The sequence below is a fragment of the Strigops habroptila genome, chromosome W (assembly GCF_004027225.2).
Source record: "Strigops habroptila isolate Jane chromosome W, bStrHab1.2.pri, whole genome shotgun sequence".
Taxonomy (NCBI): Eukaryota; Metazoa; Chordata; class Aves; order Psittaciformes; family Psittacidae; genus Strigops; species Strigops habroptila.
Window position 1 is genome coordinate 36,848,450 of NC_044301.2, and position 21,945 is coordinate 36,870,394.

Here is a 21,945-nt window from a genome sequence, read left to right on the forward strand (position 1 = left end):
CCCCGGGACATCGCTGGATCCATGGTGGTGACTCTCTCTCTCTCTGCACCCCGAATTCTTGCTTCATTTCCATCCTTTTTTCCAATCTGTCCTATTGCTATTCCTTTTATTACAATAATTTCCCCTTTTTATAACAACTGTCTTTGCATAATAAACCAACTGATCGATTACGGTACTTGACATCATTTGTGTCTTAATTTCACTCTTGGGATCACAAACTGAAACAGGGTCCAACACTGGGTTTTTCTCCAATCAGACCCTGACACCACACTCAAAATTACTCAAGAGTTTACTTAATAGCACTTTTTCACTGTATCTTACCAACAGGACTGAATAAAAACCTGGCTGTGTCTCCCACTGTTAGCCGAGAGAATGAACACATAACCACTCTAAGGAGGTTATATGTGGTGCTTTATTTCGAGGCCCCGGGAACCAGGGGTCCGCACCCAAATCTGGTTCCAAAGACCGTCACAACGTGCTTACAATTTATCCTGTAAAGTATTACATATGCATCGCCTCTCCCAATATGCTGATACATATTCATGACTCATCCCCGCTTCATATTATAATGAGTATAAAAGTCATTTCCATATGTTCTGCGCTTGCGCAGTGCCTCCTGGTGGTCGTGGGCAGGGGTCTCAGGATGAAGTAAGTAGTCTTCCTCAGATGAAGTAAGACGTCTTCCTCGCTATGTCCTTTTTACCTTTTAGGGTCCTGGATAAATCCCAACGATTGTGTTTGCGCCAGTATTCTTCTCTCTCTCCTTGACTGGTTCTTAGTATACGACTCTGTTTCTTAACACAATTAAAAGTTCTACTTGAATAATCTTTAAAGTACTGTTCCTTCCAAACCACTACCTTATAGGGATATCGCTTGAATAGTCTCATAAATCTATGTCCATATCCTAGGTACTAGGTCTCTCTGACCTAAAACACAAATCAACCAAATCAGTAAGGCTGAATGCTATATATGTATGTATTGATTAAAACTTGATTAAACTTCTGTTAATCAAACGTTATGATTTCTAACACCACTGCTTTGGTTGTTCCTCAGCTGGCTTCAACACTGCTGTATCTTGACTAGTAGCCTGGGTCAAGACTTGCAAAACAATAGTGCTAGCACTATTGAGATCCATGAAAATAGATCTGCTTTATACTTCCAAGTGAGGCATCTTTTTATCTCTCACATTTGGGTTTGTGTGTCAAGGGTTCTTTTTCATGGAGGACTACAGGAGTGGCTTCTGTGAGAAGCTGCCAGAAGCTTCCCCTGCATCCAACAGATCCAATGCCAGATGGCTCCAAGATGAACGAACCTGCTGCTGGCCAAGGCCAAGCTCATCAGTAGCACCTCTGGGATAACACAGTTAAGAAGCAGGGGGGAAAAACCTGCACAAATGCAGCTGGAGATAGGAGGGAAAACATTTGAGAGGAACAACATTGCAGACACTAAGGTTGGTGCAGAAGGAGGGGAGGAAAAAGAAATCTAGTCTTACCTTATACTATCAAGCAAGACTTGATAAAGTATAATTCTGAAGCACCTATTCAATTATCAGATCAAAAAAGAGAAGTTACAGAATTTAATAAGCTAGCAGAGCATGTGTATAAACAAAATTGTAAATAACTTCTTCAACCTGAGAGAACCTAATTTAAGGCCTTTTGCTGAATAGTGTTCTCCAAATAATGAGTCGCCATAGGAAAACTGCCTGTATAGCAACAGTGCATCTGCAGCACTTACCCAGATATTTGCTAAATATCCATTGCAAGGATATGTTTGAGAGAAAAAAAATGGATTATGAAGCATTCATGTACAATTGATTTTGTACTACAAAAATAAGATCATGTCAGTTAAATTATTTCTCGGCAACATCCAAATTCAATGCAGAAAAGGAGCATTTCCACCCAAGGGAACAGTGCTTTATGTATTTCACTTAGAACAGTTCTCATTAGAAGACTTGCTTATTGAAGTTAGTACAGCACAAAAACCATGAGACTTTTTTTCATTTTCTTATTTTGACATGATTAGCTGGCAGATCTGAAGACAACAACAAGAAATATTCACAAAGCTTCTTTTTTATTAATGCTTCTCACTCTTGAAAAGGTTTTTATTTTCATTTAGAAATTGGAGCAGCTATTGCTGCTCAAACAAACAAAAATTCATTTAACAGTGTTCTCTCTCTGCCAAAGACCACGGTAGATGCCCTGGTCAGGACACTATCCTAGTGATACTTCTGAGTAATGCTCTCTCATCCTCCAGAAAACTGTGGTTCAAGGATTTCCTAGTGAGAGGCAGGAAATTTAAATTAGCCCCCAGGAGATTTAGTCTTCCATGGATTTGCACAGGTTTTTTTTGACTCCATGTAAACAGTCCTCATGCAACACTGGAAGAGGCTGTCACAAGCAAAATAACAAAATGGAAGATAATAATATTCTTCCTGAAGATGGGGCAACTTTTAGATTATGTTTATAAATAATGTAAAATATTTAAGGAAGCAGTATATTCTGCACAATTTGGATGGGGGGAGGGGGGAAAAATCACTGGAAAAACATCTGATATATGTTATAGCAAATATAAATGGCAAGATGCACAAATGGCAATAGAGCCAAGTTTATAATTGCCCCCAAAAGGCCGGTGGCTAGGATTATGCAATGTCCATTGCAAACTTATCATCAGAACACACAGAGAACAGAATATGAAGCTGATCACTGCTTTTACATTTAAGAAGTCCCCCTAAACAGTTTTTGCTTTCTTCAGGGAAGTCACCAGTTCTATTTTTACAATTTTTTTGATATAAAAAGAAAATTAATAAATAAGAAAACCCCAACAAATAACTATTTTAAAATCAATCCTTACTACACCTAACTTGAACTTACAATTTAAGCTAGCTACAAGTAAGTTAAGCTGATACAAAGAGGTATGGTCACCAAAATAAATAGCACAACCCTCTATTTGTCCTTGCACCCCTCAAATACCTGAAGCTGGAGGAAGTGAGGAAAAAGCAGGTTTTTTTCATAGAAACATAGAATAGTAAGGGTTGGAAAGGACCTTAAGATCATCTACTTCCAACCCCCCTGCCATGGGCATGGACACCTCACACTAAACCATGTGGTCCAAGGCTCTGTCCAACCTGGCCTTGAACACCGCCAGGGATGGAGCATCCACAACCTCCCTGGGCAACCCATTCCAGTGCTTCACCACCCTCACTGTAAAGAACTTCTTCCTTATATCTAAACTAAACTTCCCCTGTTTAAGTTTGAAGCCATTACCCCTTGTCCTACCACTACAGTCCCTAAGGAAGAGTCCCTCCCCAGCATCCTTATATGCCCCCTTCAGATACTGGAAGGCTGCTATGAGGTCTCCCCACAGCCTTCTCTTCTCGAGGCTGAACAGCCCCAACTCTCTCAGCCTGTCTTCATATGGGAGGTGCTCCAGCCCCCTTATCATCCTCGTGGCCCTCCTCTCAACTTGCTCCAACAGCTCCATGTCCTTTTTATGTTGAGGACACCAGAACTGTACGCAGTACTCCAAGTGAGGTCTCACAAGAGCAGAGTAGAGGGGCAGGATCACCTCCTTTGACCTGCTGGTCACGCTTCTTTTGATGCAGCTCTGTATACAGTTGGCTTTCTGGGCTGCAAGTGCACACTGCCGGCTCATGTTAAGCTTCTCATCAACCAACACCTCCAAGTCCTTCTCCAAAGGGCTGCTCTGAATCTCTTCTCCACCCGACCTGTAGCAGTGCCTGGGATTGCCCTGACCCAGGTGTAGGACCTTACACTTGGCTTGGTTAAACTTCATAAGGTTGGCATTGGCCCACCTCACAAGCATGTCAAGGTCCCTCTGGATGGCATCCCTTCCCTCCAGCGTATCAACCGAACCACACAGCTTGGTGTCATCGGCAAACTTGCTGAGGGCACACTCAATCCCACTGTCCATGTCGCCGACAAAGATGTTGAACAGGACCGGTCCCAACACCGATCCCTGAGGGACACCACTCGTTACAGGTTTCCAACTGGACATCGAGCCATTTACCACAACTCTTTGCGTGCAGCCATCGAGCCAGTTTTTGATCCACCGAGTGGTCCATCTATCAAATTGATGTCTCTCCAATTTAGAGACAAGGATGTCATGCGGGACAGTGTCGAACGCTTAGCCCAAGTCCAAGTAGTTGACATCAACTGCTTTGCCCCTGTCCATCAGTTCCATGGCTCCATCATAGAAGGCCACCTGTCGGAGACGGCGGGAGAAATTGCAACATGACCATCCAGGGAATGATCAGCAGGTCTCGTTTATTTCATCAGCAGGCTGCGGTTATACAGATATGATAATAAGCCTCATACATAGTGCAAAAGCTAGCTCATCATTGGCTTACAGTTAAATGTCATCCCCGCCCATGCCTCCTTGATCCTGAAACTCTTGTGGTTATACAGATCCTGTTTTTAACACTTCTCCGGCCTTCAGCCAACTCCCCTGTTGGTCAAGGACACAGTGTCCTTGCCTTATATGTTTTTCTTACCCAGTTGTTTCTAACTTCACCAGCTGTATTTTATCATGTCCTCTTTCTTCCATCCAGAGTTCGATAAAACTCTCCACATTTCCCCCGTTTTGGGCGAGGAGGTTCGTCTGCCATATTTTCTGCGTGGCATTGGTAATCATACCTTGAATACAATTGAGTATACAGGGCAGAAGAAGCAATAGTAACAATATCACACCCAAAAACCCTATTGCGTACATTATAAGACTCCTTAGCCATGGGCCAATTCCCAACCCCTTTAGCCAGTTTTCGATTCCTAAACCGTCTTCCTTTTTTAATAAATGTAGCCCTTGTTGCAACTGCTTAATCTTGGTGTGGATAGAAACCGCATGGTCCGAGAGGTTCATGCAACACATACCTTCAAATTCGTCGCACCCATGTCCCTGAGCTAATAGAAGAAAATCGATAGCGGCCCTGTTTTGTAGTACTGCATGGTTTACGCTCTGTACATCGCTAGTGAGCATGTCAAGTATCTGAGATGTCTTATTAAATTCATCTTTGGTCCAGCATCCTAACTGTTCTGTGAGTTTCATGGCTTTACCGGCTGCCGCACCCGGTACAAATATCGCTGTCATGATAAGCCGGAGATCACTCCAAAAGTTTGGGCCGCCAACGTTAGTACATTTTAGCTAGTGTACGCTACGCTTGGCCCTTGAACTTTGTGTGCTATTACTATTCCATTTTAGTAATAATGACATGTTGGGGTGAAATAAGGTTAATTTTCCCAAATAACATGGTCCTCCCTGTGGCTGGGCAGGTATGCCATTCCAGGCTCTATCTCCACAAATAAGGAATATCCTATCGGGCAGTCTTTTTGGGGTAGTAACACTACTACCATTACAGTTTGAATACAATTGGTTGAAAACCGTGCTTGACTCCAGTGCTGAATCTAAAGTAGCCCAATCTTTTCTATGCACATTCCTATTTTGAGGGTTAATGGGGGTGAAGCTTACCCAATCCCCCTCAGTATTGTTTCCAAGGCTAGCACTGGCACTCCCAAAGAGATCTAACTCTTCAGGAGGGGAGTGTAAGGTGGCATTAAGAGACAGTATTAGCTGACACTGCCTATGGCCATCCGGAAACATCTGTTCACTGGTACCAGAACTAGCTCTCGTAGTATTCATAGTCGTGTTACAGAGGGTTCCATTGTTGACCCAACCACAAAATTCTCCAGGTTCCCATATTGGTAGACCAACTAAACATGTACGAAAAGGGTTGGTGACTCCTCCCAGACTAAGGCAAAGCGAGGTTTGATTGGTTTGATTCGCTAATGTCACCCAAATGTTCTCTCTAGGCTGGTTAAATCGTGTAATGCATACCACACTAGGCAGAGTAATAATAGCAAATATTATGTGATATCCCATTGTATCAATTTGCTTTCTTTCCTGATTTGTACTTATCCTTCCTTGTTCCCTTCAATCTGACTTGTTCTAGCTTTCTTACACTTAGGTCCTTGAGACGTCGTAAGAGTAGATCTAACTCTTCTTCGGGGTCTCCACGTAATGGTTCTACAATCGAGTGTTGTGATATAGGTATTCTCTTTCTACACCTAACGGCTAATATACTAGACTGATTTTGAGCAGTTATTCTATAAACCACCCGCTCTAGTTCCCAACGCAAATAAGCTAAAATCTTTTGTTCTACGGTTTCGAAAAGCTGTACTGCAAGTTGTGTCCTTAGCCCAGTTTTCGCTTGCAATTCACTCTCCCAGGTAGTGTTATAATGTTGGAAGGCACACCCATTGCACCAGAGGTTGGTGATCAGAGACTGCTCTATCCAGAAGGTCTGATTGCAGCCTCCACACCTCAATGCTGCCCAAGCGGCACAATCCTGATTGTCACACTCTAGACACTTATTCCCCCTAGGCCCGTGGATATTAAGTCTTTGCCAAGCCTCAATATTTTCAATCCAGTCCCCGAGTGTCCAGTGGCTTTTCTCAGTCTCACTGAGGTTTCTCAGATGGTCACTTAGTTGATGCCGCAGGGGCTGTAGCGTAAGGAGTGCTTTATCTTCAATCCTCTTCCTGTCTGCCTCTGTTAAGCTCCGGGGTATCAGGAACATTAAGGGCAGGCTTAGTCCATCGTGATGGTACCCATATGTTTCCTGTAGGGGTAGAAACACATAGATGTCCCCTTCCCCAATATATCACCTTTGCCGGATCCTGCCACTGTCCTGTTTTTGCATCCTTGTACTTCACCCATACCTCTCCTTTCTCCTTACTCTCAGCAAAGCCGTTATGTATTATCGCTGGGGGTTGACTTGTCTCCCCAAATACACACAAATAGTTTATTACAAACAACACCTTCAGCAATCTGGACTGCGGATCTCCCACACCTTCATGTTTTTCAAGATACCTTTTTAGCGTCCCATTGGCTCTCTCTATGATGGCCTGCCCTGTGGGGGAATGTGCAATCCCGGTAGTGTGTGTGATTCCCCAATTGGCAAAAAACTGCTCGATCCTTCTACTCACATAGGCAGGTCCATTGTCTGTTTTTATCCTTTTTGGTGTACCCATTACTGCAAAACAGCTGTATAGGTGCCTTTCTACATGGATTGCCCTTTCGCCCGTTTGAGCTGTCGCCCAGACATGTTTACTATATGTATCAACAGTTACATGGACATACTTTAAGCGTCCAAAACTAGGTACGTGTGTGACGTCCATCTGCCACAGTTCATTAGACAACAGCCCGTGTGGGTTGACTCCCAATCCTAGACCGCACCCACCATTGTGGTGGCTGCAAGTTGGGCAAGCATGTCCCGACCGACTAAACATTGAACAGCAGGCGGTAATGGTACAATTGAAAAGACATTCTTCAATATTTTTCCATCAATAGTCACAGTCAGTACTGGCGACTTTCGTGCCAAGGTTAGCCCTCCTACACCCATTACTGTTGCCATGGCAGGTTGTAGAGGCCAAGCTTGAGGCCAACAGTCAGGGCTTATGATACTGGCATCGGCCCCCGTGTCCAACAAGCCTTGGAGAGTCACCTTTTTGCCCTGGAATTCTATGGTAAGATTGCGCCTTGGTCTGTCGCTTAAATTCATCGTTAACAATGTGAGTCCCCCCGTGGAGCCAAACCCTTGCTCCCCTCGTTCGTGTTCCTGATGGGGGGACAAAGCTCTCGTTGTTTGCTTAAGCGGGATTAACTGGGCAATCCTTTGTCCTTTTGTGATTTGTATTGGGGGAAACGGGGTGTGTACCATAACTTGAATCTCTCCCGTGAAGTCCGCGTCAATAACTCCTGGTAAGACAAATAGTCCCATCATGGATGCTGACGAACGGCCCAAAAGCAATGCTCCCATCACTCGTTCATTAATTATGATTGGTCCCCTGATCCCAGTGGGAACCTTCTCTGGTTTAGAAGATATCAACGTCATTGTTACTGCGGCTGCCACGTCCAGGCCGAGGCTCCCTGCTGTGGCAGGTTGCAGGTTGATGTGGCTGAGTGCTGGTTGGCGGCAGCTACTTGTGTCTGAGCGCGGCTGCTGCTGCGTTGCGACGCGCTGGCATTGGAGTTTCCCGGCCGCCGCCGGCACGCCGTAGTATTATGAGAGTCCGAGCGGCATTTTTGGCACCACAGTCCTGAGGCTTGACATTCTCGACGCATATGTCCTGCGCCTCCACAACGATAGCATTTGATTCGGCCACTAGGTGGAGCTCTAGGATTACTTATTGCAGAGGCTTGTAGGGGTGCAAGAGCAGCTAGTACCTGATTTTGACTTGCCTGTGCCTGTTCCTTCAGTCCTAGACCTAATTCTTTTATCGCCTCTACCAACATTGCCTGTGGCCCCACCGGGATGCTGGCTAGGCGGTCTAGAGCTTCTTCAATACTCCAGTCCGCGCCCATGGTGTTTAATACACTTCTGGTGGTGGCATTGCAGTTTTGAAGAGCACATTGCTTAAGCATCGTGCCTTTCATATAATCTGGAACCCCCGCTCGCTGGATGGCGCTAGCGATCTTATCAATAAAACTGCCAAATGTTTCATCTCTTCCCTGTTTTATCCCCATATAGGACGGAATTCCTGGGTTTTTTTTTCTTTTTCTTTTCTTTTTTTTTTTTTTTTTTTTTTGATCGTGGCCTGAAGTCCACCTCCCGCCAGCAGAGTGAAAACCACCGGACAAGCCAGCTCTTTTGCTGTCTCCATTGCCTCCCCATCCCCAAGCTCTAGGCATTCTTTTGCCAACGCCGCCCACGCTTCCCTCCTCTCCTTTGCAATAGCCCCCGCTAGGTCACTTTCTGCCCCAGGGATAGGCTCATTGCTAATTGGAGATGGTGGTGGTGGCTCCTCCGGACACGGAGCGGGGGGGGCAGTTGGCACATTCGCCACAGCCATTGAAAAAGGGGGTTTGGGGAAAGGCATAGGGAGAGGATCTTCAGACCCTTCACCAGCCGGTGGCGGCAATACAACCGTGGACACAGCAGGGGGTAATGGGCAGTCTGACCAACCGGTATATCCCTTATTCTTCTCTTGAGCTGCCGTGGCCTGATGGGCTGCCCTTTTTTCTACCTGATGCTGCAATAACTCATTATGCACCACCCTCCACAACTTTCCCAGCTTTTTCGCTGTCTTATCATCATCTAACACGGCCTCCCATATCTTATCGCCAAATTTTCGCCATTCCTCTAGCTCATGAACAGTATGTGGGTTCTGAAAGCAACCCTTCGCATAACCATAGGTTAAAAGCCCAGGGAGCTCCTTTTGAAGGTCTATCCCTTTTATCTGCCGCTTTTTTAAAAAGCATGTAAATAAATCATATGCTGCTTGCCTTTCCATCTCTTTGTTACTCGTCAGCGCTGTTGCAGCCCCACAAGGTCTCGGCAGCACGTATCGGCCAGGCTCTCCGCTGAGATCACCCAGGGCACGGCACCGCTCTCTTCTCTTGTCGGTGCTTAGTTGCCGTCCTCGCTGCTAAAGGACCCGAGCTCACTCGCCGCTCCGCCGTGGTCGCCAATTATCACGTCGGGGTCGCCATTTGTCGGAGACGGCAGGAGAAATTGCAACACGACCATCCAGGGAATGATCAGCAAGTCTCGTTTATTTCATCAGCAGGCTGCGGTTATACAGATATGATAATAAGCCTCATACATAGTGCAAAAGCTAGCTCATCATTGGCTTACAGTTAAATGTCATCCCCGCCCATACCTCCTTGATCCTGAAACTCTTGTGGTTATACAGATCCTGTTTTTAACACTTCTCCAGCCTTCAGCCAACTCCCCCGTTAGTCAAGGACACAGTGTCCTTGCCTTATATGTTTTTCTTACCCAGTTGTTTCTAACTTCACCAGCTGTATTTTATCATGTCCTCTTTCTTCCATCCAGAGTTCGATAAAACTCTCCACAGCCACCAAATTGGTCAGGCAGGATTTCCCCTTAGTGAAGCCATGTTGGCTGTCACCAACCACCTCGTTGTTTTTCATGTGCCTTAGCATGTTTTCCAGGAGAAACTGTTCCAAGATTTTGCCGGGCACAGAGGTGAGACTGACTGGTCTGTAGTTCCCTGGGTTTTCCACCTTCCCCTTCTTGAAAATGGGGGTTATATTACCCTTCTTCCAGTCATCGGGAACTTCACCTGACTGCCAGGATTTTTCAAATATGATGGACAGTGGTTTAGCAACTTCATTCGCCAGCTCCTTCAGGACCTGTGGATGGATTTCATCAGGTCCCATGGACTTGTGCACATTCAGGTTCTTAAGATGGTCTCGAACCTGATCCTCTCCTACAGTGGGCCTAAGGTCTTCATTTTCACAGTCCCTGCATTTGCTTTCCAAGACTTGGGTGGTGTGGTCAGAGCATTTGCTGGTGAAGACTGAGGCAAAAAAGTCATTAAGAACCTCAGCCTTCTCCAAATCCATGGTAGCCAGTTCTCCTGATAGCTTCCGGAGAGGGCCCACGTTGTCCCTAGTCTGTCTTTTATTTGCTACGTATCTATAGAATCCTTTCCTGTTATCTTTTACATCCCTTGCCAAACTTCATTCTAGCTGGGCCTTAGCTTTCCTAACCTGGTCCCTAGCTTCTCGGGCAATGCTCCTATATTCTTCCCAGGCCGCCTGTCCTCGCTTCCACCTTCTATAAGCGACTTTTTTTCCCTCTAAGTTTCCTCAGCAGCTCCTTGTCCATCCACGGAGGTCTCCTGGCCCTCCTGCCGCACTTTCTTCTAGTCGGGATGCAACACTCTTGAGCACGTAGCAGGTGATCCTTGAATATTGACCAGCAGTCTTCGGCCCCCCTGCCCTCTAGGACTGTATCCCATGAAACCTTACTAAGGAGGTTCCTGAAGAGGCCAAAGTCTGCTTTCTTGAAGTCCAGGGCAGTGAGCTTGCTGCATGCTCTTCTCACTGTCCTGAGGATCTCAAACTCAACCATCTCGTGATCACTAGAGCCAAGGCTGCCCTGGAGCGTCACATTTCCAACCCGTCCCTCCCTGTTGGTGAGCACGACGTCAAGCATGGCACCTCTCCTCGTCGGCTCCTCTATTGCTTGCAAGAGGAAGTTGTCTTCCACACGATCGAGGAACCTCCTGGATTGCTTGTGCCGGGCCATACTGTTCCTCCAACAGATGTCAGGATGGTTGAAGTCCCCCATGAGGACCAGGGCCTGCGAGCGTGAGGCTGCTCCTATCTGTCTGTAGAGCGCTTCATCCACAGAGTCCTCTTGATCAGGCAGCCTGTAATAGATCCCCACCATAATGTCCCCCATTGCTGTTTTCCCTTTGATCCTGACCCACAAACACTCTGGTACCTCATCACCCGTCCCCAGACAGAGTTCCATACTCTCTAGCCTATCACTGACATAGATAGCAACTCCCCCTCCCTGTCTGCCTGGCCTGTCTTTTCTAAAGAGCCTGTAACCTTCCATTCCGACACTCCAGTCATAGGAGCCATCCCACCATGTTTCTGTGATACCAATGACATCATATTCCCGTAGCCTTGCACACATCTCTAATTCCTCTTGTTTGTTCCCCATACTATGGGCGTTTGTATAGAGGCACCTTAGCCGAGCTCCAAATGCAGCCGACTCAATGGCTGGGGCAGCTGGAACATCTCTACATTGCTCCAAGCACTTATTACAGGTGCTGGCAACTGACCAGGAGTGTTGGGATGGATCAATACTCCCCTCCCCCAACACATCTAGTTTAAAGCTTTCCTGACCAGCCTGGCAAGCCTCCTACCAAAACAGCTCTTCCCCTTCTTTGTCAGACCAGCTCCACCAGCCTCCAGTAGATCTGGCCTCCCAAATGGAGCCCCATGTTCTAAATAGCCAAACCCCTGACTACGGCACCACCATTCTAACCATTTATTAACCTGCCAAACGTGCCTAGCTTTTTTAAGTTCCTCCCCTTTGTCCTGGAGAAGCGATGAAAAAACTATCATCTGAGCTCCAGAGCCCCTAACCACCTCTCCCAGGGCTCTGTAATCCTTCTTAATGTTCTCCAGGCTACTGCTATCTATATCTCTAGCACCCACATGGACCACTAGAAGGGGGTAATAGTCAGCAGGACTTACTAGACCAGGCAGCCTCTCAGCAACAGCCCTGACCCGAGCCCCTGGCAGGCAACACACCTCCCTCGAGACTGGATCAGGCTGGCAGATGGGTGCCTCTGTGCCTTTCAAAGTAGAGTCCCCTACTACTATGACCCTGCTTCCCAGTCATTTCCACACTGCACTGCTAGAGAGGTAAATGTGCTAGGCATAAAAAAAGCAGGCAGAACAGACACAAGTGGCTTCTTCAGTATGCAACGGATACACTGCAACAGTGCTGCCTTATGCCTGCTTAAGGTGTTCATCAAACTGCAATTATAATAAACACTGTGACAACTGTTGAGAGATACGGGACTTTATATTACAGTGCTTACCACTAGAAGGAAAAAAGCAATTTTTTTTTTTTAATAAAAACAATCAATTACCAGACTCAGATACAGAAAAACAAAGCAACAGCATACCTTCAAAACGGCCTCAGCATGCCTGTCAGCTAGAGAACATTCAAGCAAAACTAATTCCTAAAAGCAAAACTACTACAAGTTCCTGGGATCTAATCCTGTTTATCAATCTTTTGTTTCTTTGTCTTATCAAAATGTCAAGCGAACTTAGAGTAAACTTTCATATTATGACAGAGCCATAAAACAACCAAAAAAAAAAAAAAAAGAAAAAGAAAAAACACAAAAAACACTAAAAAAAACACCAAGCCAAAAAGTCAAGCCATCTGAGCCCACCGTTCCACAGACACCAGAAGCGACTACAGGAAGGAGGAACATGGGACTTCCAACAGTGTCAAAACCATTACAGGCTCAGGTTTTAACAGGCAAATTCAACTCTGCAAAATCTCTCCTGAAGTTTCCCTTCTTACCAACAGTATTTCTATTGGGAACTTACCCTCTGCATACACTCTTAAAGATGACTGACTCAATGAGGGCATCAGTTTATACCTTCTGCTAATGGGATCCTCCCAAAACACAGTTTTAGTTACTGCCATGTACAGATGCCTTTGTGAAATCAATTCCTGCAGATAGAATACAGCTGTACTTTAGGAATTTAAACAGATCTCTCAAACCTTAATTTGTTGTGACCTGCCCCACTACCCTCCTTTCAACATCACCCTCCCCCCCCCCCTTTTTGTTTTTTTCTTTTTTTCCTCCTAACAGATGCATCAGGGCTTCTTCAGATCACAACTCATGCAGAGGACATACAGATGCTCTCAGACCCCACAGAACAGCAAAGGCCAATAAATACTGGCTATAATATTGTGGGATAAAGACAATTTTCACCTCTTACAAATCACACTTTGCTGTTGCACAGCAAAGGCAGAGGGACACAGGTTGCACGACAGATTGGTTACATCACAGGGACGAGGATTTTCTCTACAGTCTGTTGAGTGCTTGTAGAGCTCAACTCACTGTTGAACAAGTTCTACAAGACTGTCCTAGAGATGAAACAGAGGAGGCAAGTATTAAGTAGCTGCCATCTCTCGGGTACCTTCACAGCCATAAGGCATGTATAGAAAAGCTGGTAAAGTCTGTCAATCTTATAAGCAACATTTTCTTAGACGGAAGGCAGAGTCTGCACTTTGAGTCACAACAGCCAGAGCTTCCAAGTTTGATCACTGGGTAAGGTTAGCATTTCCCATCTTTACTTATCAACCTTGGACTGTGTCTTCACAATAAACACTGAGCAATCTCAGGAACACTGCTTGCTTCCTGCTGTTTTCCTATGGTTCATACCCATCATAACTAAGCAGCACGTCACGTGGGAGAGGAATCAAAAGAAAATCCTTCCTTAAAAAAAATGTACAATACCGTCAGCTGCAAATATGCACAGACCTGAAACAACAACTCAAGTCTCAGTTGACAGAAAAAAAGCCAAAAAACTTAGTTACACCTAGAAGATAAACACCACATCAAATTATCACCCCTCAGCACAATGAGATGGCATCTTCAGAAACCACAAGTATGAATACCAGTTCCTTGCTGTTAGCAATCCAATGTCCTGCACTCTCACTCCTGTATTCCTTCATCTCCTTTCACTGGCAAAAATCCAAGACTCACTTCTATTCTATTCTTTGTTCTTCAATTCCCTTTCTAAGGAAGTATCTGCATACACAGTTTACTTCTGAGAATATTTGTCGTGGTTTGAGCCCAGCCGGTAACTCAGAACCACACAGCCGCTCGCTCACTCCCCCCGCTTCTTCCTCCCCCCGCTCCCGGAGGGATGGGGAGGAGAATGGGAAGAATGTAACTCCCACGGGTTGAGATAAGAGCAGTCCCGCAACTAAGGTATAACACAAAACCACTACTGCTACCACCAATGATAATAACGATTAGTGAAATAACAAGGGGAGAGGATACAATTGCTCACCACCCGCCGACCGATACCCAGCCCGACCCGAGCAGTGATCTGGGCCTTCCGGGTAACTCCCCCCGGTTTATATACTGGGCATGACGTGCTGTGGTATGGAATACCCCTTTGGCTAGTTTGGGTCAGGTGTCCTGTCTCTGCTTCCTCCCGGCTTCCCCTCCTCCCTGGCAAAGCATGAGACTGAGAAAGTCCTTGGTTGGAATAAACATTACTTAGCAACAACTAAAAACATCGGTGTTATCAGCGTTGTTCCCAGGCTGAAAGTTAAAAAACACAGCACTGCACCAGCTACTAAGCAGGAGAAAAATGACTGCTATAGCTGAACCCAGGACAGTATCCACCCCTTATTCCATACCATTCACGTCATGCTCAGATCCCACATCTCTCAGCACACCATCACCCCTGTCCCATATATACACATATATATACACCCACACCCACACACAGAGAAAGATATCGTTCCCTAGTCCATGGACCAATCCCTGTAAAATTGCTGAACTCATCCAGTCCATGATGTCAGGCTCCATCTCTTGTAATAGTCTTTCAGGGCAGGAGGGACGGTACATAGTGTTGGGTTGTTGCCTGCTGATGATACCGCCAAACTCATCTGGTCACTGCTGAGCTCGTCTGGTTTCCTCAAAATTCATTCTTTGTTGAGGTGATGATCGGAGGGAAGTCAGGGTCAATGGCTGGCGACCTGAAGATATCTAGCTGGTGGGCTATAAAAGTGTTATAGAGCAGGCAACAGCGTACAATTGAGTTCATTGGCTGTTTTCCCCCAAAATCAAATCCCCTTGAGGTACACATCGGACTTCCCCATCTTCCCGCATTACCCACCAAGTATATCCAGGTCCCTGAGCAAAAGCAACCCCACGAGTGGGTTTGCCTTTACCTGAAGCAGGAATAACCCAGACTGTCTTCCCCAACAAATTCTTTATGTGCACCACAGGAACTTTATCCCCCTCTACAGTACGTAAAAGTTCTGATTGGGCTGGGCCAGCCCTGTTGGCAGATCCCCTACTGTTGACCAACCAGGTGGCTTTTGGTAAATGTGTATCCCAGTGTTTGAAAGTCCCACCACCCATTGCTCTCAGTGTAGTTTTTAACAGCCCATTGTACCGTTCGATTTTCCCAGAGGCTGGTGCATGGTAGGGGATGTGGTATACCCACTCAATGCCATGCTCTTTGGCCCAAGTGTCTATGAGGTTGTTCCGGAAATGAGTCCCATTGTCTGACTCAATTCTCTCTGGGGTGCCGTGTCGCCACAAGACTTGTTTCTCAAGGCCCAGGATAGTGTTCCGGGCAGTGGCATGGGACACAGCGTATGTTTCCAGCCAGCCAGTGGTTGCTTCCACCATGGTAAGCACATAGCGCTTGCCCTGGCGGGTTGGTGGGAGTGTGATATAGTCAATCTGCCAGGCCTCCCCATATTTGTACTTCAGCCATCGTCCTCCATACCAGAGAGGCTTTAACCGCTTGGCTTGCTTAATTGCAGCACATGTTTCACATTCGTGAATAACCTGGGCAATAGTGTCCATCGTTAAGTCCACCCCTCGATCACGAGCCCATCTATATGTTGCATCTCTGCCTTGATGGCCTGAGGTGTCATGGGCCCACCGGGCTAAAAATAATTCACCCTTATGTTGCCAATCCAAGTCCATCTGAGCCACTTTAATCTTAGCAGCTTTATCCACTTGCTGGTTATTCTGGTGTTCCTCAGTGGCCAGACTCTTGGGTACATGAGCATCTACGTGGCGTACCTTCACCACCAGGTTCTGCACCCGAGCAGCGATATCTTGCCACAATGCAGCAGCCCAGATGGGTTTACTTCTGCGTTGCCAGTTGCTCTGCTTCCATTGCTGCAACCACCCCCACAGGGCATTTGCCACCATCCATGAGTCAGTATAGAGATAAAGTACCGGCCATTTTTCTCGTTCAGCAATGTCCAAGGCCAGCTGGATGGCTTTCACCTCTGCAAACTGACTCGATTCACCCTCTCCCTCAGCAGTTTCTGCAACTTGTCGCAGGGGACTCCACAAGCTGCCTTCCATCTCCGATGCTTTCCCACAATACGGCAGGACCCATCAGTAAACAAGGCATATTGCTTTTCACTCTCTGACAGTTCATTATATGGTGGGGCCTCTTCAGCACGCGTCACCTCCTCTTCTGGTGACATCCCAAAATCTTTGCCCTCTGGCCAGTCCATGATGACTTCTAGAATTCCTGGACGACTGGGATTTCCTATTCGAGCTCGTTGTGTAATTAGTGCGGCCCACTTACTCCATGTAGCATCAGTTGCATGATGTGTGGAGGAGACCCTGCCTTTGAACATCCAGCCCAGCACAGGGAACCGGGGTGCCAGGAGGAGCTGCGCTTCAGTTCCAATCACTTCTGAGGCAGCTCGAACCCCTTCATAGGCTGCCAGTATCTCTTTTTCAGTGGGAGTGTAGCTGGCCTCGGATCCTTTATATCCCTGACTCCAAAAGCCAAGGGGTCGACCTCGAGTCTCCCCTGGAGCTTTCTGCCAGAGGCTCCAGGTAGGACCATTCTCCCCAGCTGCGGTATAGAGCACATTTTTCACATCTGGCCCGGCCCGGACTGGTCCAAGGGCTACTGCATGAACTATTTCTCGTTTAATTTGTTCAAAGGCTTGTTGTTGCTCAGGGCCCCATTTGAAATCATTCTTCTTCCGGGTCACGTGGTAGAGAGGGCTTACAATCAGACTGTAATTTGGGATGTGCATTCTCCAGAACCCCACAACACCTAAGAAAGCTTGTGTTTCTTTCTTGTTAGTTGGTGGAGACATTGCTATTATCTTGTTGATCACGTCTGTGGGGATCTGGCGGCGTCCATCTTGCCATTTTATTCCCAAAAATTGAATCTCCTGTGCAGGTCCCTTGACCTTATTCCGTTTTATGGCAAAACCGGCCTTCAGCAGGATTTGGATTATTTTCCTCCCTTTCTCAAAAACTTCTTCCGCTGTATCACCCCACACGATGATGTCATCAATGTATTGCAGGTGTTCTGGAGCTTGCCCCTGTTCCAGTGCAGTCTGGATCAATCCATGGCAGATGGTAGGGCTGTGTTTCCACCCCTGGGGCAGTCGGTTCCAAGTGTACTGGACGCCCCTCCAAGTGAAAGCAAACTGTAGCCTGCATTCTGCTGCCAAAGGGATTGAGAAAAATGCATTGGCAATGTCAATTGTGGCATACCACTTGGCTGCCTTTGACTCCAGTTCATCCTGAAGTTCTAGCATGTCCGGTACGGCAGCACTCAATGGTGGTGTGACTTCGTTCAGGCCACGATAGTCTACTGTTAATCTCCACTCTCCATTAGACTTTTGCACTGGCCATATGGGGCTATTAAAGGGTGAGCGGGTCCTGCTGATCACTCCTTGGCTCTCCAGTCTGCGGATCAGCTTATGGATGGGAATCAAGGAGTCTCGGTTGGTGCGATATTGCCGCCGGTGCACTGTTGTGGTCGCAATTGGCACTTGTTGTTCTTCGACCTTCAGCAACCCCACAACAGAAGGATCCTCCTTCCTTAGCAAGTGATCCCAGCTGCTTGGCTTCCCTACCTTCTAGTTCATGACCGTTGGCCCCATTGTCCCAGCACCGGAGCAACCAGGTGACAATGTGCTCCCCTGGAAGACGGGTGAAATCTTTTCGCATATTCCGTAGTTCGGTTGAGGTCCGGGGTCGAGAAGTGACCTCTTCTTCTTCTTCCTCTTCCTCTGACCCACGTAGTAGTAACTCTTGTTCAGGTGCTGTTGCATATAGTAATGGCACTGGGTCTTCATCTTTCTTCGCTTCGCGGGTTGCTCTTTGTGCCTTTCGTCTGCTTTTGCTTACAGGGGCAACAGACATTGTCACAAACTGGACATTTGGTTTAGCTGCAGTGTTTGTCACTGTGGTTGGAGTGGCTGCAGTGCCTGCCACTAGGATTGGAGTGGTTGCAATGTCTATTGCTGGGGTTGGTGCAGCTGTTGTGCTTGGGAGTTGAGTAACACCAACAGCTGCATTATCTGTTGCTGTCGGGGTTTGAGTAGCTACTGTGCTTGTCACTGGGGTTGGTGTGGCTGCGGTGCTTGGAGTAGCCACATTGTCTGTTGCTGTCGGGGTTTGAGTAGCTGTTGTGCTTGTCACTGGGGTTGGTGTAACTGCTGTATTTGAAGTTGGAGTAGTTGCGTTGTCTGTTGTGGTCAGGGTTTGAGTAGCTGTTGTGCTTGTCACTGGGGTTGATGTAGCTGCTGTACTTGGAGTAGCTGTGTTGACTGTGGTGGTCAGGGTCTGAGTAGCTGCTGTGCTTGTAGTTGGCATAGCTGCGTTGTCTGTTGCTTTGCCATCAGATCCAGAGACATTTTTTTCCCTTTGAAGGTGCTGGATAGTGTTGAGCAGGGCTCTGTAGGCATAGGCCAAGCCCCAGCACGTTGCCAAAATTTGTCCCTCTCTGGTATAACCAGGACGACAGCACACCTCGTTTAAGTGTTTTACTAGTTTTTCCGGATGTTGCACTTGTTCAGTTGTGAAGTTCCAAAGCACTGGAGGGGCCCACTGGCCTAGGTACTTGCCCATACTATCCCACACACCCTGCCACTCATAACTGTCCAGCCTCAGGGAAAATCTCCTGGTGGTCCTCCTATATCGTCGTCTAACCCTAGACCAGATTCGAACCTGATACTGCTGAATTTTTGACATTAAACGAAATAGGATGTTCCTACGACGGGATGGCCGTGGGTAAAACACACTCCGTATGTTTGCCAACATGCTGATCCCCAGCACAATCAGCAGGCAGGTTTCAAGGGTACTCAAAGGCCATCTAAAACCTTCAGAACTCTCAACTGCTGTTGCAAATAGGCTGGTGGGGGAACGGGGGGTGAAAGAGAATGCTTCCTTCGTAAGTTTACCCCCCAAGGAGAAAAAAAAAGATATGCAATTGCTAAAATATTTCATTATATACCTCCCAATGTATAGTGGTGATGGCCACGCTGGAAGCACAAACCAGACCAGTTTCATGATCAATGAGTCTATTGTATTACAAGTCATTACCATGAAGTACAGTGAAACAAGAACCTTAGCCCAGGCCCCCCAGCCGATAAACGCTAAAACAGCAAATAGTGGCTGTAAGTAAGGTACAACATGCTGAAATTCTGAGATCAAGCGCAACACGTCTGAGAGCCAAATAATCACCATTGTGACGAGTAGTAACAATGAATGCTTATCACAAATATGATTAAACACACTCTGGTCAGATCTGTCGTTATCTCAACCTTTCGTGCCCCACGTTGGGCACCAAAAAAGAACTGTCGTGGTTTGAGCTCAGCCGGTAACTCAGAACCACACAGCCGCTCGCTCACTCCCCCCCCTTCTTCCTCCCCCCGCTCCCGGAGGGATGGGGAGGAGAATGGGAAGAATGTAACTCCCACGGGTTGAGATAAGAGCAGTCCCGCAACTAAGGTATAACACAAAACCACTACTGCTACCACCAATGATAATAACGATTAGTGAAATAACAAGGGGAGAGGATACAATTGCTCACCACCCGCCGACCGATACCCAGCCCGACCCGAGCGGTGATCTGGGCCTTCCGGGTAACTCCCCCCAGTTTATATACTGGGCATGACGTGCTGTGGTATGGAATACCCCTTTGGCTAGTTTGGGTCAGGTGTCCTGTCTCTGCTTCCTCCCGGCTTCCCCTCCTCCCTGGCAAAGCATGAGACTGAGAAAGTCCTTGGTTGGAATAAACATTACTTAGCAACAACTAAAAACATCGGTGTTATCAGCGTTGTTCCCAGGCTGAAAGTTAAAAAACACAGCACTGCACCAGCTACTAAGCAGGAGAAAAATGACTGCTATAGCTGAACCCAGGACAATATTCCAAGTCTCTTATCAAACATTTTGCCATGCTGGTTTAATGTTTTTCCTGAGTAGTTAATCTCTTTGATACAGGCAAAAGAGTATCCAGGTATCTGATAACACTTAAATACATCTAAATTTTAAAATCATGTCAGTTATGAAAACAAATCAAGGACTGCCATACATCTGCAAGGGAACAAAACAACCGATTTCATAGAAACATAAAATGGTTAGGGTTGGGAGGAATCATCTAGTTCTAACCCCCCTGCCATGGGCAGGGACACCTTCCACCAGACAGGTTGCTCAAAGCCCCATCCAACCCAGCCTTGAACACTGCCAGGGATAGGGAAGCAAACATTTCATCAGTAAATGCCCCCACAATTCACTTTTTCTGGACTTCAAAGAAAGCAGTATTATATGAGACATGGGGCACAAAGTATATAGAAGCAGTATCTGTAAGGAGTATCAGCACCGCATTCTTACATTTTACATGTGTCTTCTAAGGTAACAAACTGGAGGAACAACTCACCACTACTGCCTTTGATTTAGGGAAAAATCTGCTTTACAGTGAAACTTCAACCGTTGTTCTCCAACCTGGAGGAAGAAAATAACTACCTTTAATAAAGGCCAGTACTTGCCCTTTCCTACAAAAAGGAAGTTCTGTCAAACAAACCACACAGCTTAATGCCTCATGCTCTTCTGATGCCTTCTCGTCAATTTTACCCTGACTGAAAATCGTTTCAAGGAGAGAACCCGGAAACACGTCCTTGAAATTAGGTAACAGTTCTCTCCGACTCCGAGAAAGCACTTGTCCGCTGCCATACAGTGCAACGCGCAAAACCAGGTGAGGCACAGAAGCCAGCATAGAAGACAGACAGGTAGCCTGGGTTCAGCCGTGCTGCTGGTCATTCGGACAGCCAGGAGGCAGCACTGCAGGGCACACAGGAGACGGGGAGCAGCGCCGCCCGCTGCGCCCCAGCTCTGGGGATCCCTCTCCGGAACTGCCTTACCTTGCTGCCGCCGCTTTCCGCACCCCACCCCCCCATCCTCCCCCCAGCCTACTCTCCCTCCCGCCTGCCAGCACGGCGCCCACCGGGGCCCAGCACCGACGGGCTCCGCACCGCCCACCACGCCGTACCGGCAGCTCCCAGCCACCCGCTGGGTCACGGTGGCGGGAGGGCCCCGGGGGGCGGCGCTCCCCGAGAGCTACTCACCGCTGCTGGCTGCCGCCGGGCCAAACCGGGCCTGGCACACGGGGCTGCTGCCACTTACGAAGCTTGCACCACGAGCCAGGACCAGCTGCTGCTGCTGCTGCTGCCGCCGCTGCTGCTGCCGCTGCCGCGGCGCGCCCCAGTGACAACAGTTCCCAGCAACTAGTGGCCAGCTCTACTTGCAACACCCTCGCTGATGGCGGGAGGTGGGGGGGAGCATGTGCACCACATGCGCCAACCACTCCAGAGGGCGGAGTCTCGCCACCTGACGTCACGGTTTCCCCGTGAGGGAGCACGTGTTCCAGGCCCACCGGGAGGCGACACCGAGGGGCGGGGATTGGGTTCCGAGTGGCGTAATGGCGGACCTAACCATGGCGGCGAACCGGAAACTTGTGGCCGTGCTTCTCTGGTGTGTCTGTAGCCGTTCCGGACAGGGGCAACGGTGGTCGGAGGGTGCCGAGGGACCGTGCAGACATGGGCCGTGCACCTCGAATCCTGTG